Below are 26,465 nucleotides of genomic sequence, written 5' to 3' on the forward strand. Positions count from 1 at the left end.
ATACCTTCTTTTCACCATCCCCTCTAGAAGACAGGTAGCTCCCATAAGCATTCTGCATTCATTCTCTCCTTATTGGCACACTCCCTGATAGTCATAATTGGCATTTCTGTGCACCAGAAGGCAAATAGAACTTTACTGGAGCACTACGTACTGAATCCACAAGAGAAAAGCCTTCAACATCAGGCCCCTACAAAAGACTTTCCAGGAGGAAATCTGTCGAAGTCACATGAAATTCATTAGGGACACTCTGCCGGCATAACTGTGCAGTTTAGGACTCTAAGATGGTGGACTCCTCAAAGCAACGCCTTCCTATCCCCCAAACAATCAAAATTAGGAATCCCAAGAAAAGAATGTCACCCAGACCCAAACCTTTCTCCGTCTACTTTCTTACTCACACTTCCCAGGGACGTAGCCAGGATTGTCTAACAAGTGGGGCCTGGATAATGTAGTAGGGCCCATCCCAAGGAAAGCCCACAGAGGAAAAGGAGTTTTTTCTGCCTCCGGCCGAATGAGTAGCAAGGATGTGCAAACCAATCATGATGGGTTTTGGGGGGTTAGTCCCCCTGATAAAATGTTTTTAATATTGGGTTAAAATGGAGGAAAAGCCACATAGTTTTTTTTATGGTAAGACAAGGGGAAAAAAATCCAGCAGATACTAAGTCACCAAAAATGCACAGAAGCCTTCTCCCAATATATGCCTGTACTTATGCAAGTGTAGAAAACATTTCATACTAATTGTGCATATGTATATATATATTATAGAACATTCTCATGTTTGCTTTGTCCAAATTGCCAGTATTGATACTACAACAAAATATGTTCATGCTGGCTCAGCCAATATATGCCAGTGGCTCCACATAAGAACATACCCCTGTTAGCTTATCCTTGTGAAAGGCACTTGCCAGGTAGAGCCGTAGTGCTATTAACTGGCCATATATAGTAGTTGGTGCTAAATGCTGTGAGTACATAGGCATCTAATAGCAGTGCCTGGCAAATGCATAATACTTATACAGAAGCCAAGACTTTAGTGAAAAGCAGACCTTGCGCTCATAAATTGGTTTGCTGAACGCAGACATTTAAGACATTTTTATTACACCAGTAGTGGGTTTAGAACCCCAATGAAGTAATGAACTCTCAGAAGACTGCTTTGAAAAAACACTGGCAGGCACTTCGAGTGCAAATTTTGATGGTAAGGCTTGAGTAAAGCGAGCTCAAAGAGTTCCCATGAGGAGGTGTTTTGGCTGAGGAGGAGTGGCAAGAACTGGATGGGAATGGCCATAGGGATTAGCATGGCCATAGACAGTCAATGGGTGGGCCAATAATGAGACACCACATACAAGGTGTGTGTCCCTCCTCATATGCCAATTATCCCAATCTATACTCTAATGCAATAGTTTTGGCTAGCCCAAACTAAGAAAAACCATGCCACAATAGGAAAACATGTCTTTGCTGGCTACGCAACCCTCCCCCCCATATTGCATGTGTTATTTGCCCCCCCACCCCCAACGGCAGTAAAGCATGTTAATGCCACAGTAATAAAGCATTGCCTTGAGGGCTGAACAAATGCTCCCCTATGTAATAACACTCACCATCTTGCCTTTTACCTTGACACCAATCCAAAAACTGCCATTCCACGACAAGGAAACATATCCGCACCTCTCCTGTGTACGAGCACCCATCATGTTGCCTTTGGACTTGACACTAGTACAAAAAATGGCATGCCACTGTAATGAATCTTGTCTCCCCATATAAGAGCACTAACATGTTGCCTTTGCCCTTAATGTGAGTACAAAATTCCATGCCACAGCAGCACCCAGCCAGCCCCTTTGGGGTACCCTCCCCCACCGCAACGCCTCCTTCATGTAATAAGATCCAAGTTGGCTTTGCCCAAAAATGCCAGCAAAAAATGGCATGCCCCCGTCTTAAATGGTCAAACGTGAATCTCCCGCCTATCCCCCCGGTCCCGAGCCTTGCATACATACACACACACACAAACACACTTGCCCACTAGTCACACACCCACAGAGCTTTGCAGTCATTCACATGTGCACCCAGAACATTCAAAAGGCATTCTCATTCACATGCGTACTAACACCCATCTACACCACACACACTGCATGAATTCATATGCATGCACTTGAAGACACCCCGTCGCATGCATACATACGCCATACATACGCCCACACCCCTTCACATTCATGGAGGCATGCCTGCATTCCTAGATACATACAATCCTTGCACACATGCATACACAAACACATTTGTTATTTATTACCTGTTTCCCACCGGACTCAGCACAATGCTGCCTCCTTAGATGCTCCCTGCTCCATAGGCCCCAACACCCCCCAAGCACCGATAGGAATCAGGAAGCAGGGAGAGGTTCCTGGTCCCTGAAATGCACAAATGAGCCTGCACAGTGACATCTGTAAATGTCCACACAGCGCTGCTAAGCAGGCATTTACAGATTTTGGGTGAGCCTTGCCCACTCAGGCCCTACCCCGTCTACACCTCTGACACTTCCTACAGTCATGATCCCTCTGTGAACACCTTCATGCTGCCGGCCCTTTCCATACAAACCAGCCACTGCTGTCACTAATCCCCTCCTAGCCCCCACTTTGCATTGTCTCCTCTAATCACTCATATTCTCCAGCATTGTATCTTTCATGGATTCACATGCTTAGAAATTACGACTGGCGGAGAAGGAATCATTGAGAAGCCATTCTAAGGAGTCTTCGTCTAAGAAAGGCTCATCATCCTCATCTTCAACGAAGAAAGACAGAAAAGAAAAATCAAAATCCTCCTCGGGCGATCATCATAGATCGACCTCGAGTCGAGATGCAGAGAAGCGTAGGTCGAGTTCGGAAAAGGCAGGAACGCCTCAAGGACCTGCACGACCTCCACCGTCGTCGACGGCAGGGCAGTCATCGACCACTTCTCTGCCACTGACATAAGTGGTCTCAACGGTTCTTGGACCGCAGACCGGTAACAACGACGTCGACGACGGGGCCAGCTTTAGCTTCGTCGATGGAGATCCCGCAAGAGGCCTGGCGAACTGAGGTATACAACCCAGTTTTGCCAGAGACACTACTGCACCAAGAGGCCTTGTCGGTGTCCTCGGGAGATGAGGATGTGAGAGTAGCTGGCCTTGCAGAGCTCGGGTTACGAGGGATTACCAGGCCTCTCTACGGGAGCATTCCGGGGTCTACCCCTTTTTTCAATCCGCAGTCACTCTTGTCGCTGGAGGTGTTATCCACGTTGCAAACGTTGCTGAAGACACTGGACGAGAGACTACCTCAAACAACTCCGGCTAGGTCGGCCATCGACGACCCGGGCCCGTCTCGTCAGCCACCTCTGTCAACCCCCACGGCAGTGCCTGTAGGTGGAGACCTCTCGGCTCCAAGCCACAAGGAAGGAGAGCTGATAGATTCAGACTCGGACAGTAGAGCCTTATCGGATGTCTCGCTTTCCCCCTTCAGGGATCCAACCTGGGAGTCTAAGGCGGAATTAGAAACCCTGAAAAGCCCGGCTCAGCCGTCTCCTCCGGACGACATTGGGTCATTTCACACCGTGATGGCCAAGGCTTGTACAGAATTCGGGCTGGCACAGGAAGAGGAGAAAAAGGACTGTTTTCTTTTCGAACACATGGGAAAGAGAAAGGCGAGGACCCAGCACAAGTGCACGACCCCCCTGGAAAGTGATGCCAGAAGACAGGATGCTTTCGGTTAAAAAAGTGCTGTCGGTAGGTGCTACCACAGTGAAAGCGGTAATTTCTCTGGCCATAGTAGCCAGATACAACAGGGAGATGTGGCATCGACTGGCTCCTATGCTGGAGCATCTTCTGGAAGAACATCGTAAGGCGGCGATGTTACTGGTCAGGGAAGGTGAAGAGGCCTCCAATCATACCATAAACATCGCAGTGGACCTCGCGGAATCGGGGTTTAAACAGGTGAATAACAGTGTGGTTCTCCGAAGGCAAGCATGGCTGAAATGCACCAACTTCCGACCGTAGGTGCAATACAAGGTGCTGGATATGCCTTTTGAGGGAGACCTTCTGTTCGGCGAGAAGGTGGACGATGCCCTGAAAGGCATGAAAGAGTACTCGGACACGGTGCGTTCCTTGGGGGCCCTCCAAAGTGGTTGAAGTTTCCGGTCTTTTCGTCCCTTCAGGGGAGCATCAGGAAATTCCAGATTCACGACATCAAGAGACAGATCCTTCAGTAGGCCAGCATACCACTCCCAGGGATACAGACAGGCTTCTCAAGCGGCAACACAACGCCGGGACTACCAGGCCCCCAAGAAGAGAACAGGTCACTCGTCGTCAACGAGGGATAAACAGACCAAGGACCAGCAATGACGGGCATCGGAACGTTCTGGGAGTCAGGATATCGTGCTACATCAACGAATGGGAGCAAATAACAACGGATCAATGGGTGCTGGACACTGTAAGATACGGACATTCCCTGCAATTCAAAAGCAACCATCCGCACATTCCACTGGCGTTTGTAGCTCAACCCCATCTGAGCGTGTTGCAGCAGGAAGTAGCACTTATGCTACAAAAAGGTGCTATAGAATTGGTTCCGTCGTCACAGAAGGGTCAAGGGTAAACCCCTTGACCCTTCTGTGACGACGGAACCAATTACCGATACTTTGTGGTGAAAAAACCAAATGGAAAGTGGCGTCCCATTCTAGACCTGTGCGATCTAAACAAAACGTTGAAAAGCCTAAAATTCAAGATGCTCACGCTCCAAGAAGTGATCCGGTCAGTTCAAGAAGGGGACTTTCGGGCGTCTCTGGACCTGCAGGACGCGTACTTCCACATACCGATGTGTCGGCGACACAAAAAGTTCCTAAGGTTTGTGGTAGGGCGGACTCACTACCAGTTCACAGTACTTCCTTTTGGGCTGAAATCCTCTCCCAGAACGTTCACGAAATGTTTGGCCCCGGTGGCGGCCTGGCTGAGAAGGCAAGGCCATCATGTATACCCGTATCTCGACGACTGGTTGGTGAGGGGGTCCTCCCCTATGTCGACTCACACAAATTTGCAGGCCACCATGCACCTCTTACAATGGCTGGGGTTTGCGGTAAACGTTGAGAAATCCTCGTTAACGCCGTTGAGAAGCTTGGTGTTCCTGGGCGCACAGTTCGAGACCCAGTCAAGGATAGTGAAACCATCCCTCGACAGAATCACCAAACTCAATCGATTGGCAGGTCAGCTGAAATGGCTTCTCGATGATTCCTTCTCCGTCGGTTGTAATTTCTAAGCACGTGAATCCATGAAAGATACCAAAGCTGGAGAAATGGAGTTACAGGTAAGAAACTATTCCCGTCTCATGCCCCAGAACCACCCTTACTCTCCCTCAATCGGGCATCTTTACCAGACATTACAACTCATTTATCCCATTCCACCTCCCAATGCCCAAATACACAACATTCCTCCTAGACCACACACAGTCACTGAACCTCTCTCTATGAAATCTTAAATCCATCTAGGTTGAAACAAAGTTCTTGCAAAAATCTAATAATAGATAGATATCAAAGTTCAGGCTAGAGTGCAACTTTTGCATGCCTTGAAATATTAACTATTTTAAAACAACTTAAGAACTCAAGGGCTCTGGGATCCGATGGGCTGGCCAATATTGTTCTAAAGTGCCAACATACTGTATTGGCTGACATATTGGAAACATTTCCTGCTAAAATAAAAAGGCCCTTATTAATACAAATTTGTAGAAAACAGCAGTGCAAGACGTCTGATCGGTACAGACTGCTAGCCCTGATGGATGTTTCAAGTTACATTTTCTCCATCCTCCTTTTATAGGTATTAAGAAAGTGGGTAAATGCTAAAGATATTATACCTAAATACAAGACGGCCTTTAGAAAAGGCATAAGCATGGTGAGCAACAGTTTGATTTTTAATATACCTAATGCCACGTTATGAGGAAAGCGGGTATACCCCTGTATTCTGCCTTATTAGATTTTTGACAGTGTTTGAAAGGCTAGATCACTCTATACTGTGGTAGAAAATTACAGCTTGGGGAAATAGATGAAGGATTGCTAAAGCTTATAGTTGTACTCCACATGGATAGGGAAGTGAAGATTCGACTTAATAATGAAGTCATCTTCTCAGAAGAAATAATGACTGATGTTGGGCTCACGCAAGGATCTGTACTGGTCCCATGTTTGTTTAATCTGTATAAGGCTGAGCCGGATACGACCTTATGGACCTTAAAGTGCAGGATTTCTCATCAACATTGCTTTATTCCGAATTTCCTATCAACACCAATTGCAGAATTTCATGTTCTGTTTTTGGAATATGCAGAAGCTAGTGTCTTCCTTGACTGCTCTCCGTTTGGTCTACAACCATGTGTCAGTACATGCTAACCGATACTCTTCAAATAAACATTGAGAAAAGGAAAGTTATGACATTTACATTAGCCTGCAAGAAAACTAATTTGGCGTGGTATTTGGACATTACTGAAATTAAGATTACTTGTCTATATTTAGGTTTTTGGTGAACTCATAGTATTTTTGTGAATTGCATAAAAGAGAGAATTACAAAAAAGATCTAATCATTATGGTTGCATTGAAAGGGTTCGATTATAAACATTGTGGGTTCTGACTTTGGGATTATTTTAGAAACCCCTACTATATTTCACAGTCTATGGAACTGATAAGGAGTGAGCGGAAATGAATACTTTTTAATTGTTCTTTATTGTAATGGTGCTAGTCTTTAAATGCACCATTTTAATTACCTGGGTTTGGTTTTTACCTGAAATGAGACAATAGAGATCTGAAATATGGATCTAGCAGTCCGTTCTGTACTCTTGTTCTCCTGCAAGTAATAGAATGAGAATGCACGGAGTAATCAGAAGGCAGAGGATGCATTCAGCCTACTACCATAGGTACTGGGTTCACAAAGCACTTTGAGTATTAATGTGTGGACCTAGGGTTCTCATATCAGATACAGTGTATAATAAATAGTCACATGATAAAGAAAGCAATCATGTGGCAGTTTGCAAGTTGATTAATTAAATATTTTAATGGATATTGGCAGATTTCTCAAGGGTTAGGTTGTGCTTCCTTGAATTGATATTTTTCCTCCATGTGTGCAAATCAAGTATAAAATATGAGCAATCTCTTGCATTGTACAACCAGGGATACAATTCAAGTATTATAGAATTGACCATCTTCACACAGCCAACTCCCAACAAATTTTGGATAATCCATTATTACATCAAATATCAGGGAACAAAAAACTGAAAGACACTTTATTTTCTTAAACACATGATAAAATATTCAATCAAAAGAAGAAAAAAGAACACTTAATAATTTTGGCCTTCCACTAGGTCCTTGTGTTGAGACATCAATACATTCCGTTTGAATAGTGTTTGGTCTTTATTACACTGTTAATCCTTTGAGTGGTTGGCCTCATTGAGAAAAGTGGTGCTACATTTAAAAACAGAGGCAGCTGAGGAATTCGATTTTAAAGGTAATTCCCAATCTCTCAACGATAGGTGAGATCCAAAGACATTTTTGTATAAGATATACAGGTCATGGTCACAAAATGTATGAAATAAAAGACAAAACTCATTAATCAGATTTGATATATACTTTAAAGTACATTTTCACCACATCAAACAAGCAACTATTTAAAATATATGTCCACCTTTTAATATTCCACAGCATTGTGTATATAAATATCCGGATAGAAGGTTGTGCCAAGGGTGTATGAAATTTCCCTTTAACAAATTAGAAATACTTGAAGTAGAAGGACGTAAAATGCCAAATAGTATGCAGATTATGTAAACAAAGAGAAGAGATCAGGAACTTTCATTTTCTTTGTTTTGTTGCATCGATGTACATGTTAGGAACTGAAACCTTGTGGATGTGCCTTTTAAGTGGGCAACAAATATCACTAATTATGGAAATTGTTCACGTTTGTTAAAAAAAATTGTGCAGTATGTCTGAAAATGGATTTGAAATATGTTTTATGTTTTAATGTTAATGTGTTTTAATGTTTATTTGTTGCCCACTTTATTAAGTGGGCAACAAATATCACTAATTATGGAAATTGTTCACGTTTGTTAAAAAAAATTGTGCAGTATGTCTGAAAATGGATTTGAAATATGTTTTATGTTTTAATGTTAATGTGTTTTAATGTTTATTGTGAAATATTTTTAATAAACTATCAAAAATAAAACTCCCCCTCAACCTCACAACTGCCATGCCAATTACTTAGAATGAGGCTCTTCTGAATCATGTGATATATTCCACAACCTTCCTCTGCTCTGTCTTTGATGACTCCAACTCCCCCAAATCATATCTCAACTCCGAAACCTGCCTACTTTTACCAAATGATAGGCAACATTTTTCTTTTTTGATTTCCAATATATTATGGTTGTCCAAAGCAACCTTCAATGGATTGTTTTTTCTCCTACAGATTCCTCATCAGATAGATATCCCCTTCCAGCTTCAGCTATTCAGAAAAAACTTCGACAGGGGATATGCTGGACCTCGACTCAGCCGTCGATCATTGATCCGCCTTGAATTGTTGCTCGATTGTTGGCTCCGCATGTGATGTCAGGTGTCGTATATATACTGCGTCACTACACCCCGTACCTCAGTTCCTTTTTTCTGCGTGCTCAGCACGCTGCTCTGGAGAAACACTAGCGATCTTAGATCTTTGAATTTCACTATACGTTTTTGACAAAAATACTGTCATCACAGCTGCCATGTCTGCGCCTCGGATTTCGGGTTTCAAGCACTGCTCTGATTGCGGCTCCAAACTGCTGGTGACCGACCCGCATGACATTTGCGTGTGGTGCCTCGGCACAGGTCACGAAACCGAGGGGTCCGGACCTTGTGGCAAAATGACCCTAAAATCCCTTTGGGAGCTGGCAGCCAAGCTTGTGTTGAGCAGACTGCCGCCCAAATCATCAGTGTGGCTGACCATTCGGTCTTTGGAGGTCAAAACAGAGGGCCCCACACCTGAGAAAGAGGGTAGGCACCAGCGCAAGGCAAAGAAGAGACCCTGCTCTTCGAGCCACTCGTCATCCTTGCATAAAAAGAAAAGGCGTCACTGACACCAATGCAACTCTGAGTCCTCGTCGAAACGCAGTAAGTCGTCGGCGGGCCGGCGTCCAGGCAGGAATGGCAGGACATTAAGTCCCATATGTTGGCCATATTGAGAAGGCTTAGTACTTGAGGACCATCCCCTACTTTTTTCGGGACTGGGGAAACATTGTAAATAGTAACACAAAAAAGTGTCCACACAGGGATGTTACTGAAGACAGAAACAACATTTCTACTAATTCAAAGGTGTGGGAATTTCGGGTGTTCTCTGAATGTGACGCCTAGCTGGCAAGAGCTTGTATCCAACATTGATCACAGACATGTGTAGCTTCACAGAAGCATCTTTCATTATTCATCATATATCAAATGTATTAAACATTTTGTAAGACACATTTGTTTGTATGAATGTAAATAATGTAAAGCACGTTAAAAATAAAAGAAGAAATACAAAAATAACTCAAAATGTATACGCAACATATACAGAATAGGTTGAACAGCTTAAACTCAGCCTTATCTATGCATTAAAAAAACAAATACAAAGCACTTATAAACTGTCTGAAAATGGCCAGCTCTTTGGGAGAAATCTGACACTCAAACCAGTTTAGTTGGATGTCGAGGTACCTTTCTTTATAGCCATTTACTAAGTGCTTGCATTTATTTATTTATTATTATTATTTTTTTAATGTTTCAGTTTAAATTTAAACTTTTCATTTTATCTTATCACAGTTATGTTTTAGTAATTCATTTTAGTCAACTCACGTTTTCAATTCTTTCAATGATCTTCTTCCAAAAATGAAAGATTATATAAATCATTTGTTTCTCAGACCCTGACAATATCCAGGCCCATCTTTGATCAGCACTCATCGTCTTTTGTGTAGACTCAAAATAAGATCTGCATATAGTTCTTTCTTTACTGAGGGCGGGGCATATCATCATAAGGTGATACAAACTTTCTGTCTCGTCCTGATTTTTGCATAACCGACAAGAAATTTCTTTATTCACTTGCTGTTTAGTTCTTACTAGTCTTTCTCTAGTGGGTAGTAAATTCAACCGGAATTTCATAAAAAACATTCTTATTTCTTTGTCCGGGAATATCACCAGGTACGGTGGGAGGTCGTTGATCGCTCTAATTTCTGCTTTACTTGCTATATTTTCTTTGTATCGACTTATACATTCATTAGTTGTCATGATGCCTACCCCCGGAGCACCAGGCCAGGCCCAGCACCCCCGGAAGCAGGCATCATGCCCTCGGGTAAAAGCCCAGCGGCCCCTTATAGGGGCTCTTTGGACTCAGTCCTGGTGCCTTTGGTGCCAGGCTCATGTTGGACATCAGTCCTGGCGCCATAGGCACCAGGCTCATAAAGGGAGGTGTTTTGTGCACTTACCTGATGCAGACCATGCTGCATGCTTCAGGCCTCCCTGAGACCTGAAAGGGACTATTTTTTCATAGGGACTATTTTTTCTCTCGGGCGTGGCCAGGGAAGGATACATACCTAGTTGGGGAAGGATACATACCTGGGACTTCTTTGGAGGCTATTTAAGCCACGCCCAGACAGCAGCTCATGCTTCGCGTTGTTCTGCTTCCTGCAGCTTAACGCTCACCGTGTCTGCTCCTACTCCTGGACTCCAGCCACGCCCGCCTCGAACCTGGAAGACCTGCAAGGAAGGAAGAGAAGAGAAAGGTGAAAACCAAGGACTATTTCAAACTTCTTACCTGCATCCGGAATCTTCTCTCCAGCATCCCTGAAGAAAGACTTTCATTTAAAAGCATTGCGTTGCTCGCTGCAGCACCACGCTTCACTCACCTGTCCTCGAGACATCTCCCGGCTCCATCGCGGCTGTCAGCATCGGACGCCATATCTCTGCACCTAGGGGAGAGAGGAAGAAACAAAAGGTGAGCAGAAGGAACACAGAAGGAAAGCCTTATTAACAGCCATAATACTTACCGGCTTTTCTTCCACATTTTGGGTCGGCGCCGCCCCGTTGGCAGGTACCATACCCCGGCCCCTATAGGGAAAGGACAAGAGACATTTCTGGGGAATGATAAGGACATTTAGAGGGATCGCCCTCATCACTACTCACCTCGGCAGTTTAACCCCTCAACGCATCGCCTTCATTCTGCACCTGAAATAAAGGACAGATCACAGGTTAGAAAGACAACATTAAGGGGGCCTCACTTGAACTTTGAACTTTCATACTTAGGGCGCATCGCTCAGGAAAGTCAAGTGGATTTTGCCAACGCTATTCTGAAAACCAGTGAAGTAACTGGACGAACACGCGCCCCTGCACCAGAAGCAGGATGGAGAGATCATCCTTCCAAACCATAAGGTGAGCTTCAACCGGGGATTTCGGAGGAAGTTAGAGGGGGGGAAGGGGGGAGCAAGCACACTATTCTGCAGACTGTTAATCCCCTTTCTCATCTGCAGAAGGATATTCCTACGGGCCAGGCAAGCACGATTTGGAGGTCCTGTCCAACCGGTGTTCTTGGTCCTGCGCATTACGCTAGAAGAGGCCACAGCAATCCAGACTAGACCAGCGCCCCCGTGGGAACCAGGTGAGCGTTACAGAACGCAAAGCATTCCTACAAATTCCCACCCAGGCGCTATGGAAACTTCCGAAACTGACCAGTTGGCCCAATTACTGGGGGAATTACGGGCCGAAGTACACGCTGCTCATCAAGAGACTAGTGCCCTCAGGAGGGAAGTGATTGTAATAAAGGATAGAGCTGATGACCTGGCTAGACAGCTTTTGCAAGGTCAAGCTGGACAAACTCCTTTACCCGGTTCCGGGGGAACCCCGCTCCTGTGGTTTCCAGTAACCCGGTGCAGATTAATCTACCTGGAAACATGCCGCTGGCCTCACCTGAACGCTTTGCTGGGGACCCCAAACGATTCTCCGTATTCATGAATCAGTGTCGTTTGCACTTCCTATGCAGACCTGGGGCCTTCCTTAATGATCAGACCAGGGTAGCCTTTGTGTTGTCATATCTCAGCGGCTGTGCTGCCGATTGGTCAGTCCCACTGGTAACTCAAGATGACCCGATTCTTCGTGATTTTCAAGGATTTCAAACAAGCATGGAAAGGTTATTTGCTCAACACTCCCAGGGACAGGCTCTGGATGACGAACTTCTATCTCTGCGACAGGGCAATCAAGACCTTCTATCCTACATTGCAACCTTCAATAGACTAATTGTGGAAACTGGTTGGCCAGAGGATAAAAGAATCACGTTATTCTATCGAGGTCTACGCGGAGAACTTAAAGATGTCCTGGTACAAGTTGTAAATCCACCCCAAGAATGCACTGAATATATAGACTTAGTGGTCCAATTGGATCACAGGCTGCAAAACAGAAAAGCAGATCGGTCCAAGTTTGAAACCCGGGTGTTGGCCAAGACCCACGCTAACCCCAAGGGGGCTGATGCCTCGGAGCCTATGCAAATCGGAGGTGTTAAAGGACCCCTAACTCAAAAAGAACGGGAAAGAAGATGACAGATGCAATTATGCCTTTATTGTGGGTCCTCTGGACACTTTCTACGAGATTGCCCGGTTAAGCCGCCCAAGAAGGTGGTAGGAGCCGCTGATAAAATCCATGGAAACTCTGTATCGGGAAACGACCACGCCCGGCAAGCGTAGGGGTCCGCTTGCCGAGCTTGAAAACTAACTCTTAGACCTCGCATTTCATTGTGCCAATGGTCCTCGTAGATCCGGAACAGCCTAAACGGTTGCATGCTATAAAGGCATACATCGATAGCGGGGCTATAGGAAACTATGTGGATCGAGAATTGGTCTCTAGGATAAACCTCCCTCTGCGTCCTAAAACAAACAAAGATGTCATCACCACAGTAGATGGAACCGAAATTGCCTCTGGACCGGTAACACATTCCACAGCTGAGGTGACACTTGTAGGTCCGGATGGCCATCGGGAGGCAGTTGTGTTTGATGTAATCAAGGCTCCACAGTTTCACTTATTCTCGGAATCCCTTGGTTAGAGACACATAATCCTCGAATTGTTTGGCGAGCGAAGATAATAACCTTCCCGGATTGTGCACAAACCTGCTACCCAGAAAATCCAAAGATTAATCTAGCATCAGTAACCTCTGTCCCCATGCAACTACCTCCAGAGTACCAAGACTTTCAGGACGTCTTCCAAAAGGAACAGGCCAACACGTTACCTCCCCACAGATCGTACGATTGCCAAATCGATCTGGTGCCCGGTGCACAACCCCCTTGTAGCAGGATTTACGCCCTTACTGAACCAGAGAATCTGCATTTGAGACAATATTTAGATCAATACCTCGCCAATGGTTTCATTCGCCCGTCAAAGTCCCCGGCATCCTCAGCTTTGTTCTTCGTGCCTAAAAAAGAAGGCGACCTTAGAACTTGTATCGATTACCGCGCATTGAACCAGATAACTGTTAAAAATCGTTACCCTCTGCCTCTGATCCCTGAACTCCTTGACCAGGTGAAGGACGCTTGCGTATACACCAAGTTAGATCTCCGGGGGGCTTATCATCTGGTACGAGTAAAAGAAGGCGACGAATGGAAAACGGCCTTCCGTACAAAATATGGACTATTCGAATACCAGGTGATGCCTTTCGGGTTGTGCAACGCGCCTGCAGCCTTCCAATTCTTCATGAACAATGTCCTTCGGGAACTCATCGATGTCTTTGTTGTTGTGTATATCGATGACATTCTTGTGTACTCCTCTTTGGAATCTGATCACAGAAAGCATGTCAGGGCCGTCCTAGAGAAACTGCGCTAGCACAAACTGTTTGCCAAGCTGGAAAAATGTGTTTTCCATACCACCGAGGTTGAGTTTCTCGGATTCATCCTGACACCTAAAGGGGTCCGAATGGATTCACAGAAAGTGGATGCCATCCTCAAATGGCCATCTCCTAGTTCGGTGAAAGGTGTCCAAAGCATGCTTGGTTTTGCCAACTTTTATAGCAGGTTTATACCGGAGTTTTCACGTGTTGTGCAACCCATCACTGCACTCTTGCGAAAAAATAAACATTTTGAATGGACCGAGGAAGCCGAACAGGCCTTTCAGGAGTTGAAAGCTAAGTTCACGTCCGCACCTATTTTGAAGCACCCGCGTCCTGATCTCCCATATATAGTCGAAACCGACGCGTCCAGCTTAGCCATGGGAGCTGTCCTGTCTCAGAGAGACCGTGAAACCAACCAACTGCACCCCGTAGCATTTTGGTCCAGAAAGTTCTCGCCGCCGGAGATAAATTATGCGATCACCGATAAGGAACTATTAGCCATTAAGTCCGCCTTCAAGGCTTGGCGGCATTATCTCCTCGGCGCCCGGCATACCATCACCGTGATCACTGATCACCGAAATTTACAATATTTAAAAACTGCCAAGGCTCAATCGTCTCGACAGCTCCGATGGGCTTTGTTCTTTGCTGAGTTCGATTTTGTAATCACCTACCGCCCCAGCTATAAGAATGGTAAGGCGGACGCTCTATCCCGAATTGGAATGGAAGAAATAGACACAAACGCAGAACCTGTGCCTATAATTCCCGAACAAAGAATTTTGGGGATAACCACTTTACAAACCCTTGAAGACATTCAAGCACGAGTGAAACAAATCCTGGACTCTTCAGCCTTGCAGGATTGGATCAAAAGGGGGTCTAACTTTTCAGTCAAGGATGGCTTACCTTACTTCCAAGGACGCTTATTTTTGCCAGAAAAGGAATTGCAAGGACTGGTTATTTCCTGTCATCATGATACCCTGATGGAAGGACATCCTGGCATTGCCAAAACAGAGGAAAAGGTTGAACGACAATTCTGGTGGCCTTCCTGGCGAAAGGATATTAAATCTTTTGTGATGTCCTGTGGAGTTTGTGCCCAAAACAAAGGTCAAAAGACAAGACCCGCCGGTCTTCTTCAGCCCTTAGACATTCCACCAGCACCTTGGCACACCCTGTCACTAGATTTTATCACGGACCTGCCCTCTTGTAATGGTTACAATACTATTCTGGTCGTGGTGGATTTATTTTCCAAAATGGCCCACTTTATTCTGTTGAAAGGATTACCTTCAGCCTTTGTTCTTGCCAAAGAATTCCTCGAAAATATTATCCGTTTGCATGGATTCCCGTCCATACTAGTCTCCGATCGGGGAAGCCAGTTTATTTCTCATTTTTGGAAAAAGTGTTGTCAACTGGCACAAATTGACGTAAGACTCTCGACCAGCCACCACCCACAGACCGATGGTCAGACGGAGAGAACGAACCAGACCCTTGAACAATATCTACGATGTATGTTGCACCAATCGGAGGGTAATTGGAAGGACATTTTTTGGGTGGCTGAATATGCATACAATAACTCGATACACTCTGGAACTGGTCAGAGCCCCTTTTATACCCTATATGGACATCACCTTCGTACTTCAGACTTGGACTCACCTCTGAACCTTGAAATGCCCGCAGTGGACCATTTGCATTCTACGATTACTCAAGCCTTCAAGGATGCAACTACACATTTGCAACATGCGAAAGGGAAATACAAAAAGAATGCGGATCTGCATCGAAGAGAGGCGCCTCCATACCAAATAGGGGATCAAGTATGGTTGGCTACCAAACACCTATCACTCCAGGGGCCTCGAACTTTTAATCCAAGGTATTTAGGCCCTTACTCGATCAAAGCTATAATCAACCCAGTGGCAGTCAAGCTCGATCTACCAGCTAACATGCGGATTCACCCCGTTTTTCATGTGTCACTTTTGAAACCAGTGCACCCAGGAACCAGATTAACAAAGCCACCAGAACAGATTCAGATAGATGGGGAGCCTGAATTCGAGGTGAACAACATTTTGGATTCTAAGATCTCAAAATCAAAAATTTTCTATCTAATTGATTGGAAAGGGTACGGGCCTCAGGAAAGGTCTTGGGAACCCAGTGATCACGTACATGCACCTCGGCTGGTAAAAAGGTTCCATCGGAATTACCCAAACAAACCGAAACCTCCAGAAGGAACGACCTTGGGAGGGGCCTTGGGGGGGGAGTGCTGTCATGATGCCTACCCCCGGAGCACTAGGCCAGGCCCAGCACCCCCAGAAGCAGGCATCATGCCCTCGGGTAAAAGCCCAGCGGCCCTTTATAGGGGCTCTTTGGACTCAGTCCTGGCGCCTTTGGTGCCAGGCTCATGTTGGACATCAGTCCTGGCGCCATAGGCACCAGGCTCATAAAGGGAGGTGTTTTGTGCACTTACCTGATGCAGACCATGCTGCGTGCTTCAGGCCTCCCTGAGACCTGAAAGGGACTATTTTTTCATATGGACTATGTTTTCTCTTGGGCGTGGCCAGGGAAGGATACATACCTAGTTGGGGAAGGATACATACCTGGGACTTCTTTGGAGGCTATTTAAGCCACGCCCAGACAGCAGCTCATGCTTCGCGTTGTTCTGCTTCCTGCAGCTTAACGCTCACCGTGTCTGCTCCTGCTCCTGGACTCCAGCCACGCGGCCTCGAACCTTGAAGACCTGCAAGGAAGGAAGAGAAGAGAAAGGTGAAAACCAAGGACTATTTCAAACTTCTTACCTGCATCCGGAATCTTCTCGCCAGCATCCCTGAAGAAAGACTTTCATTTAAAAGCATCGCGTTGCTCGCTGCAGCGCCACGCTTCACTCACCTGTCCTCGAGACATCTCCCGGCTCCATCGCGGCTGTCAGCATCGGACGCCATATCTCTGCACCTAGGGGAGAGAGGAAGAAACAAAAGGTGAGCAGAAGGAACACAGAAGGAAAGCCTGATTAACAGCCATAATACTTACCGGCTTTTCTTCCACATTTCGGGTCGGCGCTGCCCCGTTGGCAGGTACCGTACCCCGGCCCCTATGGGGAAAGGACAAGAGACATTTCTGCGGAATGATAAGGACATTTAGAGGGATCGCCCTCATCACTACTCACCTCAGCAGTTTAACCCCTCGACGCATCGCCTTCATTCTGCACCTGAAATAAAGGACAGATCACAGGTTAGAAAGACAACATAAAGGGGGCCTCACTTGAACTTTGAACTTTCATACTTACGGCGCATCGCTCAGGAAAGTCAAGTGGATTTTGCCAGCGCCATTCTGAAAACCAGTGAAGTAACTGGACGAACACGCGCCCCTGCACCAGAAGCAGGATGGAGAGTTCATCCTTCCAAACCATAAGGTGATATGATATGATATGATATGGTATTTGTAACGCGCCTATACACATGTGTCACAAGGTGAGCTTAAACCGGGGTTTGGATGAAGTTAGAGAGGAACGAAGGGGGAAGGGGGAAACAGGGGAGCTAGCACACTATTCTGCAGACTGTTAATCCCCTTTCTCATCTGCAGAAGGATATTCCTACGGGCCAGGCAAGCACAATTTGGAGGTCCTGTCCAATCGGTGTTCTTGGTCCTGCGCATTACGCTAGAAGAGGCCACAGCAATCCAGACTATACCAGCGCCCCCGTGGGAACCAGGTGAGCGTTACATTAGTGCTTAGCCAATCTTGGTACATTAGTCGTTTCTTGGCATGTTGGGGCCTCATTTATAGCATTTCTTCTGTTATATCTTCATTTCCTAATGCTATTAGTATTTGTTGTTTCCATTTAGACAGGGCCCTAGCGTTTATCGCATCAGGATTTGATATGAAGATTTCTAACGCCGGGATTGTTTGTTCCCAAGTTATTTTCCGATACAGGTCAAATTAATTCCAAAGTACCACCGATGCCAGTGATTGCACTGCGATTTCTGCTCGGATACGGGTTATCGGGAATGATTTGGGCAACCTCATTATTTTCCGCCAAAACGTTGCTTCCAAAATTGGCCACATCTTTTCCGACAGTTTAATAAGTGTTTCACTTCCATATGTCAGGATAGGGATAACTTTACTCCTATAGAATGTAATGATCGGTTGGTACGAAAATTTGCCATATTTTTCGTGGAGTATATATCCTTGTCTCGCCAGAGCCATTACTTTTTTTTTTATCTGTATCTCCCATTCTTTTTCTTCCATTGTTTGACTAATCAATATGCCCAGATATTTATACGATGTTACAATGTCAATAATGGAGGAGTTAATGTGTATCACTGGTTTCTTTTCGTTTGGTTTCGATTTCATAATAGTCATGATTTTGGTTTTTGCTATATTTATTTTCAACTCATTTCTTTCCATATAGTCTACCAGCATTCGGAGACTCTCTTGTAGACCTTTCGGTGTTTTATCCAATAATATGATGTCATCCGCGTACATCATTATCGGTATCTTTATTGAGTTAATTTTCGGTGGAAATATTGTGCTTGCATTTATGAAAAACTGCCCACAGCAATTAATGGGCTCGGAGGTCTACGTAAAACCCAAGTTCTGTATCTTAGAATTGAGTAGCCTGTAAACTGCGTGTTGTTACTGTCCACATGTGGCTAAATACGTTTCGGCGGTGTGACCAGTTAGTTCAGCCTTCCTCAGGACCAAGAAGAGATTGTTAGGCTGACCCCTGAGGAACAAAACATGGTTTAAAAATAACTCATATCATTGGGGTGCTCATATAAGTCTCAATCATTATAGATGTACTAATCTATTGTGAGATAGTATAGCACCATCCACTGTGTGAAAATCTGAGAAAAAACTTAATTTAAAAAGTGTTATTCGTTTAGTCATTTGCAGACATGCAGACTCTTTCCAAAAAACACACCGAAAAATGCTTGTGAGGCAACTGGAAAAAGAGGGAGAGACTATAGGTATATCCATAAGTGATGCATCGGACATCTCTGTGGTTTCCATAAGGCGTGATCTCTGGGCGTAATAGGGATGTGACTGTTCCACTTACCATCTATTAATATTTTTCTATGCAAAATTGATATTTTTGGTGTCTGTTGGCTGGAGTTCAGCCTAGAAGATTAAGCCGTTGACCAAGCAGATGAAGTAAATGACACTGTGGTGGTGGTCAAAATAAGTGATACGCATGATTGGACATATTTCAAAGTCACGTGTTCCTAACAGACTAGGAGTATAGTGTAGTTACCTGTGACCTGATCAGATAGAACACATAAACGTGTAATTTGGTGGTTGTTGTCCCTATTAGCTGATATTAGTGTGCTCGCATGGTTCTGTTGTAGGGAAGAATTACCTGCCAAAACACACACATTTTTGTAGTCAAAACAGAACTGAGGAACAATAAAGTATAGTCAGGCTTCAGTAGGTGGGCTGATTATGCTTCCACCATAGTATTGTGACATACCTCTGTCCGCCGGGCGATCCTTATAATTTGAAGGGCGAGGCTTAAAAAAGTGGGGCTCTGATTTCGAGGACCAGGTCGTCAAAAAAATGTCCCTTTGTGAAGCGCTCCATGGAGTTTTGGGTTCGTCGGTGCAGTGCATAGCCTGCCAAAGTAAACACTGAGTGTGTCACAAGAATCACCAGTTATTTGTTCCTCAGATCTCGGGGCTATTCTCTCGTTCAACTTACCTACCTGGTAGAGTCCATGGAAAGGGATGGGTGTGTCTCTCTGGCTTGTGTGGAAAGATTCAGTGCCTGTCTGCACTCAATAGACTCATGGCACTACTAATCACGTGAAGGTGTGTGCGTTATCAGTTGTGCTGGGAAATTTGGCTTCCATCTTGGTGTGGTTCTGCTCTCATTTTGGAAACAGTACCTTGTCTGTAAAACACATATGGTGCCGAGTTATAAAAATCTCTACTTGGTTGGTTCTGTCCATACACCTGGGGGCTATTCTCTCGGCCGGCTTATCTGCCTGGGATACGGGAGAGGACAGGTCTGTTTCTGTGTCTTGTTGGCAGGATCTGTATCTTTCAAAATTCAATAGAGTCACAGGACTAGTTATCACGTGAATGTTAGAGCGTGTTCCTAGTCGCTAGAGATTTTGGCCATTTGTGCTTGGTTCTGCTCAGGTATGAGGGCTCACAAAGACACTCCATTGTACCAGATTAAAAATCATGGTCTACATGTCTCACATATCAGGTATATATGTCACTGTGTCTCCTGTAGCAATCCATGTGTAAGTGAATGTGTTATAAATGTATTGAACAGGGAATTGACTGTCAATAGAATCCTTGTCTTGGTTTGAATGCTTCTCATCGTTCTGCCATTCCACCCAAAAGACCACCTTTCCCATCTTCTAAAGCCCCTATACAAGCAGTTAGGTGATGTATCCATCGTGCCACTTTGTTGAGCAAAGCCCTTTGTGGGTTCAGTGTTTGTTTTACTATGTCCAATACCAACATTTAAGATCCTCTGCTTTGTGTTGTTGTTCAATGAAGTGTGAAACAAGAGGTGCACAGGTGTTTTGCAGCGGATTCTAGACCTATGTTTGTTGATCCGTAAGTGAGCCGCTCTTGAGGTTTGCGCTACAGATCGTAAGCCACACGGGCACTGCATGCAGTAAACCATGTTGGATGTTTTACAGTTAGATAGAAATCTCAGCTCCCATTGTTTTCCATTAACCATAAAGGATGTAGTTTTGGTTGTGTATTTACATGTTTTGCATGCCCCATAAGGGAAATTTCCCTTTAGTGGGCCTGAGTCCCAATTCAAATTAGTTGATCTAGTTCTTTTAGTTTTAGAGTTAATTAGTTTGTCCCTTAGGTTCTTCGACTACTTAAATGCGCAGAGGGTTGGCGGTGTATTAGGCATAGATGTCTTGATCATCGGCTAGAATTTCTGTATCTTTTTAATTTTAAAGGAGTTGGTGTTATATGTCGTGACACATGTTAGTCTCTCTTCCTGGTCTCCCTTGTTCTTGGGTTCCAGGAGTGTTCCCCTTGGTACATATCTAGCTCTTTTCAGGGCATGTGATAGTAGTTGTTTTTGGATAGCCCCTGTCTTTCCAGTTAGAGCTAAGTTTCCTAGCATGTTCATAGAAGTCCTCCACAGATGTACAGTTGCGTCTCAGATGCAAGAATTGGCTAAAGGGTAAATTATCCTTTAGTGACCTTGGATGAAAGCTTTCGTAGTGGAGTGTCATGTTTCTATCTGTGGTTTTTTGAACAGTGAACATTTCAACTGTCGATCCTTCCCTTTGATGATTAGGTCAAGGAAGTCTATTTGTTCTTTATCTGCCTGCATGGTGAATTTAATGGTTGGATGGCATCCATTCAGGCAGGTAAGGAAGTCATTCACTGACTCACTTGAGCCACTGCGAGAAATGTGTGATTTATAGGGATTCCTTTCTGCGAGAACATACTCATCAATGACCGCCATTCATAGGATCGCTAAGCTTGGAGCAAATGCTGCTCCCATCGCTGTACCTCTTATCTGTAGGTAGCATTGATGTTCATACTCAAAGAAGAAGTTTTTCTTTAGGGCAATGCTTATCAGGTCTATAATAAATTCAGCTGGAACTCTTTGTTGAGTGGCTCCATGTGTTAAGGCTGCTCTGATATTTTCCATGGCCTCTTCCTGGGGGATATTAATATAGAGTGATTGTTTGTCCATTGTTACTAAAGTTTTCTGAGCTGGATCAAATGGCATACCGTCAAAAAGTTGTAGAAAGATATCTGCAAATTTACAAATAGGGTCCTGAATGGAACCACAGCCCTTCACCGTTGGTCTCCCTGGAGGTATCACAGGGTTCTTCTGGATCTTGGGTAGTGCATAAAAGGTAGGAGTCCGTTGCTCCGAGTTGTTGACATTTTCAAACTCTTTTTTGGAGATCCAACCTCTGTCTACCCGAAATTGGGTGTTTTCAATGATATCTTGTTGTTTTTACTTGAGAAGGGTCCTTTTGGAGCGCCCTAATGCTTTGCGGGTCCTTTAGTAGATTCAGTACCATCACATTGTATTGTTCAATAGTGAAAACCACCATTCTTCCTCCCTTGTCTGCAGGTTTTATTCTTAGTCTATGATCCATCATCAGGGTTTGGAGTGCCTCTCGTTCTCCATTCGATAGGTTATAGCTGATTCTCTGTTTCTGGCCGCTGAGTCTCTTCAGGTTTCCTGAGACACATGCCTCAAATAGCAGTAATTCCTTGGGTACCTGATTATCCTGTGGGTTAAAGGTATATGAAATCCGAAGACCTGTGTCTTCCCTCTCATGTCTAATATCTTGTTCCATGAAAAAGCATTGTAAGTATCTGTATTCCTTTTCCAAAGTGAACCGATCCGTTGGGTTCGTCAGGGCGAAAGATAATCCTTTAGATAGCACTTTAATTTGGTGGGCTGTCAATTCCATTCCTGAAAGGTTGAACACTGGTCGCAACTCATGTGGTACAGTTGCTCTTAGTACTATCTGCTTCCCGTTTACTGATTTATCTCCTCCTGTGTGTCCTCTGCCATCTCCTGCCTCCCCAGGGTTGGAATTCCTGGTTGTAACCGTCTCCAGTGTGGCCTCAAAAGTGGCCTCTGCCTAAAAAAGTCCTTTGGCTTCTGGCACTCAAAAAATACTTAAAACCTTGATTGTAAGGGTCTTCTCCGACAGTATCGCTACTAGTATCTGAAAAAGTGACACATCTGCATGGCCCTCTTCTATTATTGATATTGATTTGAGTTCTTTCTGTGTTTTTTAGTTCCCAAAAATTGGAGGCCAAGTAAGGATAGACTTGTTCTACCTTAATTAAACTCTTGAATGTCCCTATTTAGTTTCTTTGTTTTTTTGGTCAATTTTATTGATCGAAAATTTTCAAATTGGTTCATCAATTCTCATAATTTTTCTTTGGCATTTGTAATTGCTGTATTGTTGCAGAATTACAATTTTTCGTTTTCCAATTTCTTTTGTAATTCTGCCCCAATCCTCTGTGCTGTTGTGATGGTTAGTAACATTAAATCCCGACTGCACTTTGTGGCTACGTAACTGAAATGTGTCCTGTAGATTTCATCAACTAGGAAAAGACCCGGTTCATTGCACACCACTTCAGGGATGATATTAGATTTTAAATATTCCCTTAAGAAGTGTCTGTGTACGGAACCCCTTCTTAAGTAGTTTGAACAACTCATCTGTATTAGTTGTATTCTGATTAGTTTGAGAGAGAAGCTGTAGGTGCGGGACAAACCTCGAAACAGCAGGCCTCAGTAGCTCCAGTCGCGCCCTGTGATTCCGGCCCCAGGGTATCACCGATTCTGACACCATAAGTGTCTGGGTAGCCTTTGGGCTTGGCGCCGAGCAAGTCTGGCCGGTCTCCGACGCTGTGACCTTCCTGCATGCCTCTGACCCCAATTGTTCTCGATGAGCCACTGGCACCCAGAACATTGTTGGCAGCCGATATCCATTCCCTCGACATCGACGGGCAAACCCTTGCCGCTGACCATTGGTGATCAGTCTTTTGTACCTTTATCTCGATCCGTTTTTTTTGGGTCGATGTTGCACATTTTCAGTGCAGATGACAGAGAGCAGGGCGATGTTGACCCCATTTATTTGGGGGCTGGCCAAGCAGACTTTTTTGCTGACCAGGCAGACCTCATTGCCTTGGCAGAGGGACTGCATGACGCCAGTGGGCGGGACACTTCCCCATATATCGAATTACAGCAGGCCCATCCATATGCACATATTCATGCAAAGTTTAGAGCCCTCATGGACAGGGTAGTTGACACCTTGGGGCTGAATACCCCCGCTGTGCCTGTTCAGGGCTATGAGCCCACGGACATTCTTGATGAATGTCTGACCACAGAGAGAAATATGCCTTTCAATACAGCCATAGCCCACCCAGTTGCCTCATTATGGCAACGGCCCTGTTCCATTCCCCTGGTTAATTCCCACCTGATGGGCAAGTATAGGCCAGCAAGAGGAGACCCTCTTTTTCTCTCCTCTCACCCCACACCAGAGGGTTTGGTTGTTAAGGTGGCCACAATCTCCACCAGGGCTGCTTCTTCTACTTCCAATTTACCTACTGACAGGGAGAGCAAGAATGTGGATACTCTAGCAAAGAAAGCTTTCTCCTTTGGGAGCATGGCTTTAAAGGCCACTAATGTCTTCTGTGGCTTTGCGAAATATTCAATTGGACTGTGGAAAGCAGTTGAGCACGCAGCTCAGCGCGGCCCTGAAGGGGAGTTGCAGACAGTTTCTTGCAACTGGTGGATGACGGGAAGGAGGTGGCCAGACAGTCCTTGCAAATGGGCCTGGATGTGGCAGATTGTGTTGGCTCAGCAATGATATGATATGTTATTTATAACAAGCTTAATACCCAGAGGTTTCTAAGTGCAGTCCCACAGATCGAACCTGTGTTGCTCCGTGCCATCTTGCTTCCAAGGCAAGCGCGTTGCCACTGAGCTATCCTCCCGAGACAATGGGTTATGCTATGGTCCTTAGGAGGCAGGCCTCTCAGAGCTCCTCAGGGTTCCCCCTCAATATCCAGAGTTAGTTGTTTGACATGACTTTTGATGGGGAGAATCTATTTGGCCCGAAAGCCAATGACTCCTTAGAGAAATTCAAGGAGCCCAAGCTTGCCGCAAAGTCGCTAGGCCAAGCCTACCTTCAGTTTCGCTTCGAGGGGAAGAGGCAACAGTCGTTACATCCCCTATGGTACATGGCTCAGTTCCCGCAAGCCAGGCAAGGTCGGAGGTGTGTCTCTCACTGCAGAAGGGGCAGGGATCCTCTAGAGGCCAGCCTTCCTAGAAACCACTTTGATTTCCCCTCCCACAGCTCACCTGTTGGAGGATGGCTGTCTGAGCATTGGCACCAGTGGCAGGAGATTACCTCTGATGCCTGGGCCATGCAGCTCATGCAGTGGGGTTATTGTTTGCCCTTCTTAAGGAAACCTCTGGGCAGACCCCCACAACCTCCTTGTCAGCCGTAACAGGAGTTCCAGGAAGAACTGCGAGCACTGTTGTTGAAGGGTGCCATGGAAGAGGTACAGCCCGAGCAGAGAGGGTCGGGCTGGTATTCCTGGTGTCCCCTGGTACCCAAGAAGGGAGGAGTTCTCCATCCCATCTTGGATCTCAGGACCTTGAACAAGTTCCACGGGAAAGACACATTCAGGATGGTGACGTGGAGAGAGATTCTGCATGCTCTTGAGTTACAGGACTGGCTGGTGCCCATAGATCTTCAGGACACTTACTTTCATTTATGTGGCGATACAACAAAAGCACAGGAGGCTGCTGATGTTCCTCATAGGGGACAAGCACTATCAGTTCAAGGTGCTTCCCTTCGGGTTGACCTCTGCACCAAGGGTCTTCACCAAGCTCATTGCGATAGTCGCAGCTCACCTCTGGAGATCCGGTGTCCGCGTATTCCTGTACCTAGACAACTGGCTGATCCAAGGGAGGTTGGCGGAGCAGGTCTTGTCCCATCTCGTAGACACCTGCTCACTACTCCACAGGCTGGGCTTCTCCCTGAACTTTCAGAAGTCCCACAGGACACCAGCTCAGAAGCTCCCGTTCATTGGGGCAGTCCTGGACACTCAGGCAGGAAAGGGTTTTCTGGCCAGAGAGAGACTAGCCAGCATTGCGCAGATAATAGAGCTGTTCCAGTGCCACGCCACCTTACCAGCAGCTTCCTTCCTCCGCCTCTTAGGCCTCATGGCCTCCTGTATTTTTCTAGTGCCAGAGGCCAAGCTGCAAATGTGATCATTACTATGGCTCCTGTGAGGTCAGTAGTCCCAGTACCTAGGAACTCTGAAGGATGTACTCAGAGTGCCCAAGGCTGTGGCCAATGACCTTCCTTGGTGGGCCAGCAGCAGTAACTTGCTAGTGTGGGAACCCTTCTGGCCTCTATGGCCTTAGGTGGAAGTGGTCACTGATGCTTCCCTGAAAGGTTGGGGCGCTCACTGCAAGGACTTGCAGGTGAGCAGTCTTTGGTCAACCATGGAAACCAGGTGGCACATCAACAGGCTAGAGTTGCGAGACATCAAATTAGTCCTGAAAGCATTTGCTCCATCTTTGAAGGGGAAGCATGTCCTGATCTTGACGGACAATGCAGTGGTCATGCACCACCTGAGCAAGCAGAGTGGCATGCTGTCCCTCCCCCTCTGCAGAGAGGTGATGCAGCTATGGTTCTGGCTATTGGAGAATCAGATCTCGGTATCAGCAGTTCATCTGGCAGGGACAGAGAACAGTTTGGCGGATGCTCTGAGCAGGCAGTGCATGGTCTCACGCGAGTGGGAAGTATGCCCTGGAGGAGGTCTTCTCTCTCTGGGGTACCCCAGCGGTGGATCTGTTTGTCCAACAGGAAGTGCAAACAGTTCTGCTTGAGGGAATTCAGAGCGAACAGCGCGCCAGGGACGCGTTTCTCGTGGACTGTATCTTTCCTCTCCGCTAGGCCTTGCCTCTGATTCCCATCATTCCATGGGTTCTCAGGAGGTTGAGGAGGTTTCGAGCAACCTTGATCTTGATTGCCCTGGATTGGGTCAGACCTTCTGGACTTGACCATCTCCCCACCTCTCGGTTTGCCTCGCCGCTCAGATCTCCTAACCCAGTTAGAAGGTCGGGTGCTCCACCCGAACCTGGAATCCCTCAACATATATGCGTGGCTCT

The 26,465-nt window shown here is 45.7% G+C and overlaps 1 protein-coding gene across 1 annotated transcript in view; it reads left to right on the forward strand.

The window, feature by feature from the left end:
• Nucleotides 1-26,465, forward strand: part of LOC138510558 (serine/threonine-protein kinase MRCK beta-like) — a 2,015,755-nt gene that overhangs the window by 1,442,231 nt on the left and 547,059 nt on the right. The window lies entirely within an intron of this gene.

The sequence above is a fragment of the Ambystoma mexicanum genome, chromosome 6p (genome assembly GCF_040938575.1).
Source record: "Ambystoma mexicanum isolate Mex_15411 chromosome 6p, UKY_AmexF1_1, whole genome shotgun sequence".
Classification (NCBI taxonomy): domain Eukaryota; kingdom Metazoa; phylum Chordata; class Amphibia; order Caudata; family Ambystomatidae; genus Ambystoma; species Ambystoma mexicanum.